This window comes from Ostrea edulis, chromosome 10 (assembly GCF_947568905.1).
Source record: "Ostrea edulis chromosome 10, xbOstEdul1.1, whole genome shotgun sequence".
In the NCBI taxonomy this organism is placed as follows: Eukaryota; Metazoa; Mollusca; class Bivalvia; order Ostreida; family Ostreidae; genus Ostrea; species Ostrea edulis.
In genome coordinates this window covers 19,155,993-19,168,948 of record NC_079173.1, presented here as the reverse complement: position 1 = coordinate 19,168,948, position 12,956 = coordinate 19,155,993, and the positions used below count along the sequence as shown (strand labels likewise).

Here is a 12,956-nt window from a genome sequence, read left to right as displayed (position 1 = left end):
CGTTCGTTCACCCTTTCACTGGTATAGTAGTACGCCTCAGGGTCTGTCAATTGAGACAGTAGTAGTGTGAAAATAAACATCATACACCCCATTCTTTAGCGTTGTTACGCTATCGTAGCTCAGTTCTCTAAATGATAAAGATATATTGATTCACCTTTATTGATCAACGCTACAATTATGCTATACATGTATTATGATATATGAAAATGAAAATCATTATTTGGCTTTAATTACATCTGCTGGAGCAAAATCATATGATCTGGTATTGTATTATTATGAGGCTTCCGCGTTCAAAATACACTAGGAAAATATATACAATATCAGTATGAGAATAGACAAATATATCAACACAATATCGTTTTATCGCATAAATAATCATTCTAATTGATATTTCAAGTGCAACAATTGACTATCGACAAAGTGCGCGATCTGATATACTTTTGAAATGTAATTGAAAGTACATTGCATTACACATCACATATCATACTGATACTAAAGAAATGGTTGAAAAATATTTATTTATGTTGGATTTATGAACTCAAAAATACAGTAGTATAAGCACACAGCATATCAATCAATTTTAGAAAACGTATCTAAGTTATGTATTGCATTTTGTCATCAATATTTCAGAAAACATTGATCTGGTCTGTATATCTTTCATGCAATACTGAACGGAAGTGGCAGGAATAGCTAGGTATCTCATTGTTGTATTAGATATCTACAATTATTGTCTTTCCAGAATTTCACAACACTATCATGCATATCAATACATGGCTCAGACAGATATGTATCAATTCCTGACACTCCAGACTTATCTCGAATTATCTCACTAGTTGACTGAGACATAAATCTGAAGAAATCTTTCTAAGCTCTCTTTGGCGGAAGTAATTGTTCTTCATCGGCTTCTTCATTATTATAATTTTCCGGAGATAGAACTGCATATTTCAATGTTTCGTTTTTACTAGCTATTGATTTAATGAGGCAAACACCGCCTTATCTAGGATTTTGGATTTAATACTGCAGCTAAAATGAAATACCGATCTTCAAACACAGAAAGTAGCAATGACAAAGATTATTTCAATGCGCTCATCATTTTGTTATTGTACACTAAAGATAAAATATTTGCATGTACTTGATGTTTAAGTTCAAGAATGAACGGAATAGTAAGGCTAACACTTTCATTTCCTTCTATCAGAAGTGTTTCGTATTCAAATGGATCGAGGATGGATGCTAATTAAGTCCTTAAATATATTACGCTCATATGATGCAAGGAACTATTTATATTATTGAGTTTCTCTTCAAGACGGACCTGGTCATTTTCAGCTGAGAGTTCCACTTGATTGCATTTGAGCCCTGTTATCTCCATTTATATTATAAATACTCTGATGCATGAATTGATCTCCTGACAAAGTTAACAATTTGAGATGCTTTGGCAATTATATTGTTTAAATGAAAAGAACAATTCTTCAAACCATTCTTAAGCACTCCCTGCAGGGAGTGCACATTTAGAATGTTTTGGCAAGTGTTCAATATTATCTTCCTTGTCCACATTTTCTATGTCATCCATTAAAGGTGAAGATAACGACCAGTGATCAATCTCATATAAACAATGCATAATAGATAGTTAGACAAACACCAGAGATGGGATCAGGTGCCTAGTAGGAGGAGGCATCCCTTATTGTTGCCCCATACATTATCATTATCTTCAGACTCATCTTCATTGTCAAAATGAAAACCAGGCCAGAGAATCTTATATATATTAACCATATTTGAGTGATTTTCAGTAACTATGGTGCACAGTTTGTTTGCAATACCAAACTGCAAGTGTTTGTTTATAATCTCCTCGGGTCTTCTCTGCAGAATGTTTTTCTTTAAACAGTTTGCAGCACAGTGTTACAGAATAAATTGTCGAATATATAATGAAATAGCAAGTAAGTCCTATGAAAGCTTTCATCTGTCTATATGCCGGCAAATCCATAGTTAAGCATATGCTTTTGGTTTGAGAAAGTGGAATTTTAAGATTCCTTTTTACCTCCATATATTTCTCACGAATGATTTGTTTGAAAGACATTTATGACTGGGCATCTGGTATCAGGGGTCGGTCCAACTTTCCAACAATTCTCCTAAAATTTGAACTTTCAACAATCGGAAAAGGTAAAATATCTCCAGCTTTAAAATATAGCAGCGCTGATGTGGTCAGCTTTGTTTTCCATCACTAGTACTATAGTTGGTACCGTTAACTGGCTAAAAAAAGGCGAATATAACGAACAGTGATCAATTCTCATAACTCCTATAAGCAATACAAAATAGATAGTTGGGCAAATACGGACCCCTGGACACACCAGGGGTAGAATCAGGTGTCTAGGAGGAGTAAGCATCCACTGTCAACCGGTAGTACATGCCGTGAGCCCTATATCCTGACCAGGTAAACGGAGTTATCCATAGTCAAAATCAGTGTGCCAAGAACGGCCTAACAATCGGTATGAAACACGTCAGAAAACATTTGACCCAATGATAGGTTGTATTAACGAAATAGATCGCTATAATGACCATACAATTTGCAAAATGTTATCTTCAATCGAGACTGTTGAAATCATTGTACCATCAACTTGTTTGTTAGTAGCTTGCCTCCATTTAACAACTGAATATACGCAGAATAAATTATGTTTTATATGAATATAGAAACATATTAGCTAACAAAGGGCCACAATTCATACCAATGGGGATTCCACCAGACTATTGGAAAACTTCATCAACGAAGACCACGAAGATATTGTCAAAGACAAACTGTAGCATATTTTTTATTTCAACTTCAGAGTACTTGTGCGTGGAATCAAAGATTTTTTGGATGAATGATCACTAGATAAGAATATTTGCTTTTTCCATTTTTGTTGAAAGTATTTGTTCATTGGCTCTGACAAGTATATCCATGGGTCTGTGTTTGCCCAACTCTTTATTTTATATTATTATAGGAGTTATGAGATTGATACTCTTCATTATCTTCACCTTTCACTCAGATAGAAAGAAGAATTTAGATATATTTTCTGAAAACAGTTCACAACAGTCTACTTTGAAACCTTACAAATAACCCTAGATAAACATTCAATAAATATGTTGTGTTGGTTTACCATACCATAGGTATTAGAACTAAAATGTGGTTCATTAAATGCTTTTAACTATTAAAGACAATATCCATGAAGTTAAGCGTTTTGTTCATAAGGTCTAAAAGTCAATCATTAATATAATGAATTGATCTAAACCTCCAACATATCATCAAATATTTGACGTAATGTAAATGTGATGGGTATACTGGAATGAGCAAAACAATATAATTTCTACAAGTAATATATTACATTAAAATTTCTTGCAATGTAAATAAACCCATTACACCCCCTTTACAGTGAAATTGGCCGTCCTTACATAACCATTCCACATTACCATTACCCCATGTCAGGCTACACTAATGAACTATTATCATAATGTGTAAAACTGAAATCCATCAACTAATATATTGGTTCTAATTTCATCTTCTGGGGCAATGGAAAAACATCCTGATGTGACCATTATTTCGTCGTTTATATATGTCGACGACATTTCATTTATCAATTCTCAATATAGTCTTCTTTAAAGTCAACATTTTGCGAATTTTATGATTGTCATAATGATAAAATTTGCAAATACGAACTACTACTTTGTCGAATGCTGTCTAACGTATTTCATAGCAATATATACCGCTCTTTACACTCTGATTTTGACTATGGTTAACTCCGTTTATCTGATAAAGATATAGGTCTCGTGGCGTTTTTGAACATTTAACGGGAGATGCTAATTCTTCCTAAGCACCTGATCCTACCTTTGGTATGTCTAGTGTTCCATGTTTTTCATTTGTATTTTTATGGGATTTATGGGATTCTTCACTATGCATTATCCTCACTTGTTTATATACCATATGCAATAATTAATTGTCAATAAGTCAAAAGTCAATTGGGATATCCATTCATAATTTATCTATGAAAGTAAAATTATTTTGAAAAAATCGAATTTACTTGCATTTACCAGATAAATATGCACTGATATCAAATTTATAGTAACCTTTTTGGAGGTGTATCAAAATATAACAAACTACATCTCAATTAAATTGAACAATTATACAGGTCATCCACCTTGCACAATACAAGCAGAATCAAATTACATATTTGACAATGCAAAACAAGTTCACCATCCTCATTATGTTCACTCGTTTTTAAACAATATGGAAGTGTCCGTATTTTGACATTGATGGAGAAGCGTCTCCGTTTTTGAGGCCATCGGTATAGATTCGTACTCTATCTTATATGAGTTTTAGATTTCGCAACCCGAAAAGTACTGCATAATTGATGAGCATGTGTAGCATTACAACGAATCTACATTCCAACTAATACTTATCACTTTGGGATCATTACCTTTCCGATGTTTTTGCCTTTGGTATATTTACAAAATGTAATGATAAACAAATATTCACAAACGCAATTTAATTCTTAGTAATGCAAGTATGACCGTATATCGACTTGATATATATACTGTGTATAAAAAGTCGGACAGAGGTTTGAGGAAAACGTAAATATAAAAAAGAAATTTCATTTTAGAAAACAATTTAGGAATGAACTGTGAAAGGTGGAAATAACGAACAGTGATTAATCTCATAAATCAAGAATAGAGAGTTGGGCAAACACGGGCCCCTAAGTGTAATGCTTCACACCGGAATGTGTTATTCTTATTTCTTAAATGAACCTAGAAATGACGTTTAACGACAACATCAGTACGCTGATAGAATTCATTGAACGCAGTGTATAGATCCCAATACATTCTTTTTTTTAAAGGCGTGTCTTCAAACACTGACTATTTATATCATTTGTTAGAATTAAAAATACGTGTCTTATAACGCTGATGTTTTTATATCACATGTATTTGTTAAATGCGGGATTTCATTTACGAAAAAATATATTCCCATAATGCAATAACACAATCAATATAGCTCTATAACAACTATTTAACGTTGTTAACATGTGTTATACACTTTCTAAGATGCTTTGAATAACTTACAGAAAACAAGTGTCCGTGGGGATGTTAGTTGGTACTCCGCTCAGTCTTGTATCAAAACAATCTACATAAGTCCCATTACAGTAAGGTGACTGTCCACAACCACACTTGTCAGGACAGGCGTCCGTCCCCTGGCTGTAAAGCACAGAGAGCACAACAGACACCCAAACCACCAGCCGCATAGTTATTACATATGTATGTAATGGACAGTTTAATTTATCTAATCTCATTAAACTATAGCTATTCAACCTTTTCTTCCTTGTTAGTACAAGAACTGAGTCATTATGGACTTTGTCTCTAACACAAGGACATACGTCATTTGATCTCGTGTCAGTATGTGCATATTCGCATTCATTAAAACAAATATCGGGAATATCCAAGAAAATACTTGGAATTTTGCCTTATAATAATTTGTGTAGTGATAGATATTCAGCACTCAATAGGTGGGGATATAAAGGAATCAGCCCAGTCTATTTAGAATGTATGTTTGTAAATTTTTAGTGTTAAAACATAGAGTAAACATTGCACACTCAACAGAAAAGACTAAGGATTTACTGTATAACACGCTTAAAAGAAATCGCGATTTTTTCATTTAGCAACAAATCCGGGTCGGTTTAATTTGCGGAAAAACAAATCTTAATATCCTGAATCCGATTTTGTATCAATATGAAATATTAATTCACTGAATGTTGAATTCGCGGAAATTTTGTTTCAGCAAATATAGTGAAAATTAACACCGCGAGTTAATTTCCTGCTATACAGTAATTATGTGCATTCAAATTGAACCGTCTGCAAGAAGTAATCAGACACACACATCAAGAAAGCGACACAGATAGTCCGGAGTTAACGTTCACGTCAATATAATTACTTAGTCTCTAAACATACAATGTGTTTTGCGCTTTAAACATACAATGTGCTTTTGCGCTCCAAACATACAATGTGCTTTTGCGCTCTAAACATACAATGTGCTTTTGCGCTCTAAACATACAATGTGCTTTTGCGCTCTAAACATACAATGTGCTTTTGCGCTCTAAACATACAATGTGCTTTTGCGCTCTAAACATACAATGCGCTTTTGCGCTCTAAACATACAATGTGCTTTAATTCATTTGAAGAAAAATGACGTTGTATTCGTCCAGGTTTTACAACAGTAACAAAGCAAATTGGATGTTTCATTTACTAAACACGAAATGTTAAAGATATCAACTCAAATTATGACAGTATCCAGGTGTTTTAATATTTAGAATGAAGTAGCATGTATAAATATACATACAGATCGATAGATAGATGTACATTCATTGTTATACACACAAACTCAGACATTTAATGCGACAACTCTCTCTCTCTCTCTCTCTCTCTCTCTCTCTCTCTCTCTCTCTCTCTCTCTCTCTCTCTTTTCTCTCTCTCCGGCGGTATATAATTGTTTATCGCAGTATTATTTCTTTTTCAGGAATGAAGGTAATACTCTCTCTCTCTCTCTCTCTCTCTATCTCTCTCTCTCTCTCTCTCTCTCTCTCTCTCTCTCTCTCTCTCTCTCTCATGTGTAAGACTTATTCAGAAAAATGAAGCTTTATATCCTACTGTCTTGGGTGTAGTTCATTTATTAATATTACAAAACTAAAGACACTTTTCAAGTACCACAACATATATACGTCTCCTCTACTTTCACTTCGCATGTTTACTTAAGATGTCAAGGGTCATATGACGTCATTTGACCAGATTATACAAGACGCAAATAGATGATCATAAATCGACCCGGCGCACAGCCAGTTGTACATAAACCAATAAAAACATGACATGATAGAAATGTATAAGTTTTACAGAATCGAGTATTCACTGTCCAAATTGCACCATCCGCTTGCAAATAAGTTAAAAATGGCCCGCAAGATGAAAACCTACCCCTACACTTTGTTTATTTGTGTTTTTTCTCGAGTTCAGTGTGTTGTTCAAGAACATTTCAAGATTTGGACAGTGATTTCTAGATAAAGCCTTGTTCAAAGCTTTCAAATAATCTCATGATATCACAATACATTTATTTTCCTCTTACCGTCGTCCAGTTTTATATTCGATATGGATGTAAACACGATATCGAATTAATATTCAAACGCAGCACTGATGTAGAATATTGATCCAAAATTAGATACTGGAAAGGGAAGTCACACGGCGGGAAAATTACAATTTATTATGTAAATGTATACATGAGACATGTACGCAGACCAACCAATGTATTTTAACCAAGAAACATTTACTTTAGTTTTAATCTCTCTCTCTCTCTCTCTCTCTCTCTCTCTCTCTCTCTCTCTCTCTCTCTCTCTCTGTATATATATATATATATATATATATATTGTTTATTCGCCAATCAAGGTTCCTTGGGAAAGGGGGGGGGGGGGGCATGTACAGCAATGAAAATGAAAAACAATCATTCAGAATTGCTAATACTATCAGAGTTCACACTTCTGCACTACACATTTCTATAATTATATATGAAATGCTGATTGCAGACAATATTTAAATTAACAACATGATATATACAATAAAATAACCCATGCAACTGCTTTACACATCAGTTCCTGAGACAGTGGATAAGTGTTGTGTGAATACATATAAAATTGTAATCGAATCAGTATAATTATAGTTTAACAAGTACAGTATGCAAGTATAAAACACATGTGCATGCAGGATCCAGTTGTGTTGAATGTTTTATGCTAATGCAGAGAGGTTAGAATAGAATGATTATATAAATGAAAACAATTAATTGTATGAAGTGTTCAGATCTATATATGAATTGTTGACTTGATTACAGGGGCACCAAGGAACAGTGCCTCTTAACAATGTGGTAATAAATTTATTTTACCGGACTGTTGGTCTTGTACTCCTAGTAACCAAGACAGTTATATTTAACAACTAATTTCAGAAACATTTTAAACTCTAGTTTGTATTCAAACATTGTACGTTTATAACACCATAATAATAACGAAGCGGATCAAAGATATGTTTACAATCAGATTGTTTAGATTCCAAACTTAAACCTCATGAATGAATGTCAGTCTGATTACCCCCCCCCCCCCCCCCCGCCTTCTTTCCCCTATCGTCGTGAGGGACCATTAGAAGGGAACTTGTTTTATTCAGACTACAAACATAAATATACATGCACTATCTACCTTCGATCTAGGCCTAAAACGAAATAATTCCTTCAATGTGAATGTGTTAAACAAACAAGTGTGTAATATATGAACATGTATTACATATATTCGAAACATATTTCTTCGCTTTGGTATGAATACAACAACACACCAGTATCTAAATATTTTTTTTGAAAATTTAATCTGATGCAAAGAAATCGGTGCGGTGTTGAATTATCTGCATTACCTCGAACACATCATACGTGATAGCCATTAGTACAGCAAGTTTATATTTCTGAGCTTGATAACAGATCGAACTCAGTGCGGAATTTGTAACTGACGATTCGCGGTGCAAATCATGCGCTGATCCAGGAATATCGTCTCGGGTGTCAATCCTTGCATTTGGGGGGGGGGGGGGGGTGTCCAAACAAGGTTACAAACATGCAGTATCTATTAAATAGATGTAAACTATATCCAAAAAATGTATGTATGTATGTACGATACACTACATGTATATTTTCATGAAACACTGGTGAAGGGTGGTTGTCTATATCTGGACCCATGCTACTCTTGCAATGCATATTTTAAGGAAGGGGATAACTTAATTTGATAGTTTTAAAAACGATGAAAATGTCATGGAGTAATTACTTTTTAAATTGAGTAGGTTGGGTAGGAGTATGGACCCATGCAGCATCTGCCCTTGTAATGAAGCATACATAATGAGGGGGGGGGGGGGGGGGGGGGTATATCTATCTTGTTCTACAATGAATATTTGTATTATATCATTGTGTGTATAAAAAAAAATCCGTGGGAATACTTAACGGCTCGAGTTGGATTTCTTTTAGAAATAGTTGAAGGTGACAACGTGAAAATCAAAATAGCTTTCAACAAAATATGTATCTAGAATACAGCCATCGTACAAGCTACCGGAAGACCAGAAGTGACACATACTCCTCCACTACTTGGGGAGGGGGTATATTTTTCCATTTTTAAGAAATATTCTTAATTCATCATTGGAAATAAAGATAAGTGGCTGCAGTATGTAAAATATCTAGTTCACCAAATGAGTGTCATTTTTTTTTACTTCATATGACACCCCCCACCCCTTCACTCTCAAATATTTTTTATCACTTGACCATGAAAATGTAGAAAAATTAAAATTTGAAGTACTCAGTCAATGCAAAGTAATTCAAAGTGAATTTCAATTAAGTTTCAATAAAACTATTTCTCAATTTGTTTTGTGTTTAATTGAAAACATTCATAGAACACACGATTAGATGCCTTTTCAGCAGTCATTTTCTTAAAACTTGACAGTTTACTAAAGTTCATAAGCACAAATGTAGATGACAATTCACATCACTGAATGCAATTAGTGGATATCCTGGTTTGACCACTATGTACAGTGTAGTAACCAGCTGATGGAGGTAAATATTATCCACTGTAGTCAATATGGCTGTCATCTGTGGGTACTAAATGGAAAAAAGAAGAAAGTTGCCAATCAAAAATATTTAAAACACAGTGCTGTAGGTCTAAGTGTTCAATTTTATATGTGCAGTATAACATAAAAACATTCAAATTTCATACCATACAGCAATATCAAAACATGCTTCATATGAATTTTCTTTTAATTTATCATTTTGAAGAAATTAATATTGACTAGATGTAAATAATGCCTATATTTATGTACATACAATGCCTGATTGGATGACTTAACCCTTTCTCTACCGTATCGGTCAATATGACCGATAGCGCGTAAAAACAGGGCTACGCAAAAGAAGTGTCTATAAATCTTTGAAACTACGGACGTAATATATATGTTTTATATACCATATTTTTGGAAATTTTCTATATTTTTTAACTATGTAAAAATCAATTGAATAAATAAAGTCATTAAATTAAAAAAAAGCATTTAAAATGAAAGATGACTTCGTCTAAATATTACGCAACGCTTTGTCGCAAGGCCATTTCCCCCCTCGGTATGATTTTTTTTATTTTCCCTATGAATGCAATATTTTTTATATTTTTGAGAAGCATATATTTCCTGCTTTCAGTACATATAAAAAATAGTTTTAATGCCTGGCAAAGTTATAAGAAAATAGCAATTTTTTGCACATATACGTTGTTTTACGATTTTATTTCTCAATGTTTAAACAGATCGGCGTTTTATCTATATTTATATATGGAAATAGGGAAAAGTAAATACATTCTGTAAAAGTAGAGGAAATGTTCTTTTTGATGGACCCTTATTCATATTATAATTCTCTGTAGTTTTTATATTGCGATAAAATGAAATTGGGACATGCTGCGCGGTTTTCTTAAAAATTAGCGACAAATCGACGTCGCTAACAGCAATCGACGCGCGTCGCACAATAAAGTGGTGAAAACTATTTGTATTGTCCTTTTTTTTTTAGTAAATTCAGTACCTGTTGATACACTAAAACAACATACATACATGTATGAAATAATCAGCCTGGTATCTCTGCTTTAAAAAAAAAAAAGAAAAAAAAAAGCATAAAACCAATATTGGTTTATAACAGTTACACAACCTACATGTAACTTCATAAATGCTACATCGGCAGATTGAATTTAAAAAAGATTAATAAAGTACTTCAAATTCAAATATAAACGTTATATTTGTTCGGAATAGTAATAATTTTTTCCTCTGCCAAAGAAAGAAAACAAAAAAGAAGTTCGCCTATATATAGCCTGTATACTTTTATTTTTCCGTGATCCGGATCGCGGGCCTCGCGGGGTTTTCTGAAAGTGTGCACGGAGAACACACGTGTTTCCGTTTCAACGAAAACAAACAAACACAGCTTCACCGTGACTGTCACAGCGAACGCTTGTATTTTACATCTTTAAAACGACCTGATGTCAGAAGAAGAAGATGCTTTGGATCTCCTGTTGCAGGATGACCCAAACGATCATGCATTCAGTATAAATACGTACATGTAAGTTGATGTAGCCACATAGGCCGACTAAAAAGGGGAAAAAATGCGGTTTTGTTATGAAAAATTCACGATTAATTAACCGCGATTTGATGCCATGCTTTGTCGTTTCATGAAAGAAAATATTTATATTTTATGATATCTAAAACAAGTGAATAACACTCTGTCCGGGTCCGGCAGTTTGATTAACACCCCCCCCCTTTTCCCCAGAATTATCTCCTTACCTGACGCGCGAGTGTAAGAAGGGGTTGTATTTAGTGTATAATGGGATGGGGTGGTTTTAATCAGACTGGGCATTCACGACCGCTGGTGAGAAGGCTATTTTCCAAGTTTTTTCCATGTTTATAAAAGAAATTATCTTTCTATGAAAAGAAAACACAATCTGTTAGGAAAACACAATTTGCATTATTGTAATGATAGAATTTATTATCATAATTTGAATTATTTTCTTTATTCTGTAACAGAAATAAAAACAAAATGTGTGTTTGGGCCAAAATGGGGGTGGGTTAACATCAATCAAAGTCTGATTATGACAGGCTAATGAAAAATCATATTGATTTCTCTTTTATCCAAATGCATGTATTTTATATACACTTAATAGCTTATGACCATAAATTACATGTGATCCATACATGCTGGTACTTGTATGCTATGACCTGATGGGCACGTGTCCCATTCTTGCCGTCCTCCTCCGTGGCCGAGTGGTTAGAGCAAATCACACGGCCTCTCACCTCTGTCGGCGCGGGTTCGAATCCCGTTCGCGCCGGTAAGTGAGAAAGTTTTCCCAATTTACTTTCGAAAGATCGGTGGTCTCTCCCCAGGTATCTGGGTTCTCTCTTCCACCAATAAAAAAACTGGGTGCCACCAGATAACTGAAAAATTGTTGAGTTTGGCAGAAAACATCAATCAATCAATCCCCTTCTCTAATTTCGACTAAATCCACAGCCCATCAGAGTACCATACAAGGGGATTTAGACACTGGGTACCATTAAGAAGCAATTCAATTCAACTTTTATATCTGGGGTCATTCACTTTCCCTCAGAGTTTCAGTATTTTCGCTGGACCCTGTAGGTTTTAACCTGAATTTCTTCAGTATTTGCCCTCGTGTATAATATATGCTAGGCATAATGCAGATACCTACATGATACATTTTTTTTTTCATTACCCACTCTGCTACTCTCGCAATGTATAATAAAATAGTCGATTCATTTCTAACACATGTATGCAATCCCTTACCTTATCTTTAAATAAATTTGAGTAAATAAATTTAAGTGCGAAACTGTTCCATGCTACCGTGAAACTTAGATTTTGCTTTTTAAACATAAACCAACAATTCTTAATTGTAATTTCTTTTCTTCTTTAAAAAGGGTATTTACATCCCAATATTTAGTGGGAAGTTTCCAGGTATCATCCGCTAGCGACAGTCTACTGACAAATCCAGACATGCATTGGAAGGATGCTGATGTGGAGGACACAGGAACACCTGATCCCAGAACTGTGGCATTTCATTCGGGGTGACAACCTGGCTTTCAGTTGGTATGACTCTTTGAGGTTGAATATAGGGTTTAATCAGTATAAATGTGATTAACATTCAAATAAATCCAGATAATACATTCACAATTGGAATCATGGCATTATGGTACACTGATATGTGTGTACCATTTTACTGGGTTTTTTTTTTTGTTTTTGGTTTTTTTTTTTTTTTTGGCTGCATAACTAGGGATCGTATACATACAAAATGAGACAATTTCTAATTAGTTTCTAATTATAAGGTATGACACGTTTTAAGGTATGGTGGCCAATACTG

General features: G+C 34.2%; 1 protein-coding gene across 1 annotated transcript in view; it reads right to left on the bottom strand.

The window, feature by feature from the left end:
• LOC130051024 (vasorin-like) overlaps positions 1-12,956 on the bottom strand; it is a 291,342-nt gene that overhangs the window by 29,582 nt on the left and 248,804 nt on the right. The window lies entirely within an intron of this gene.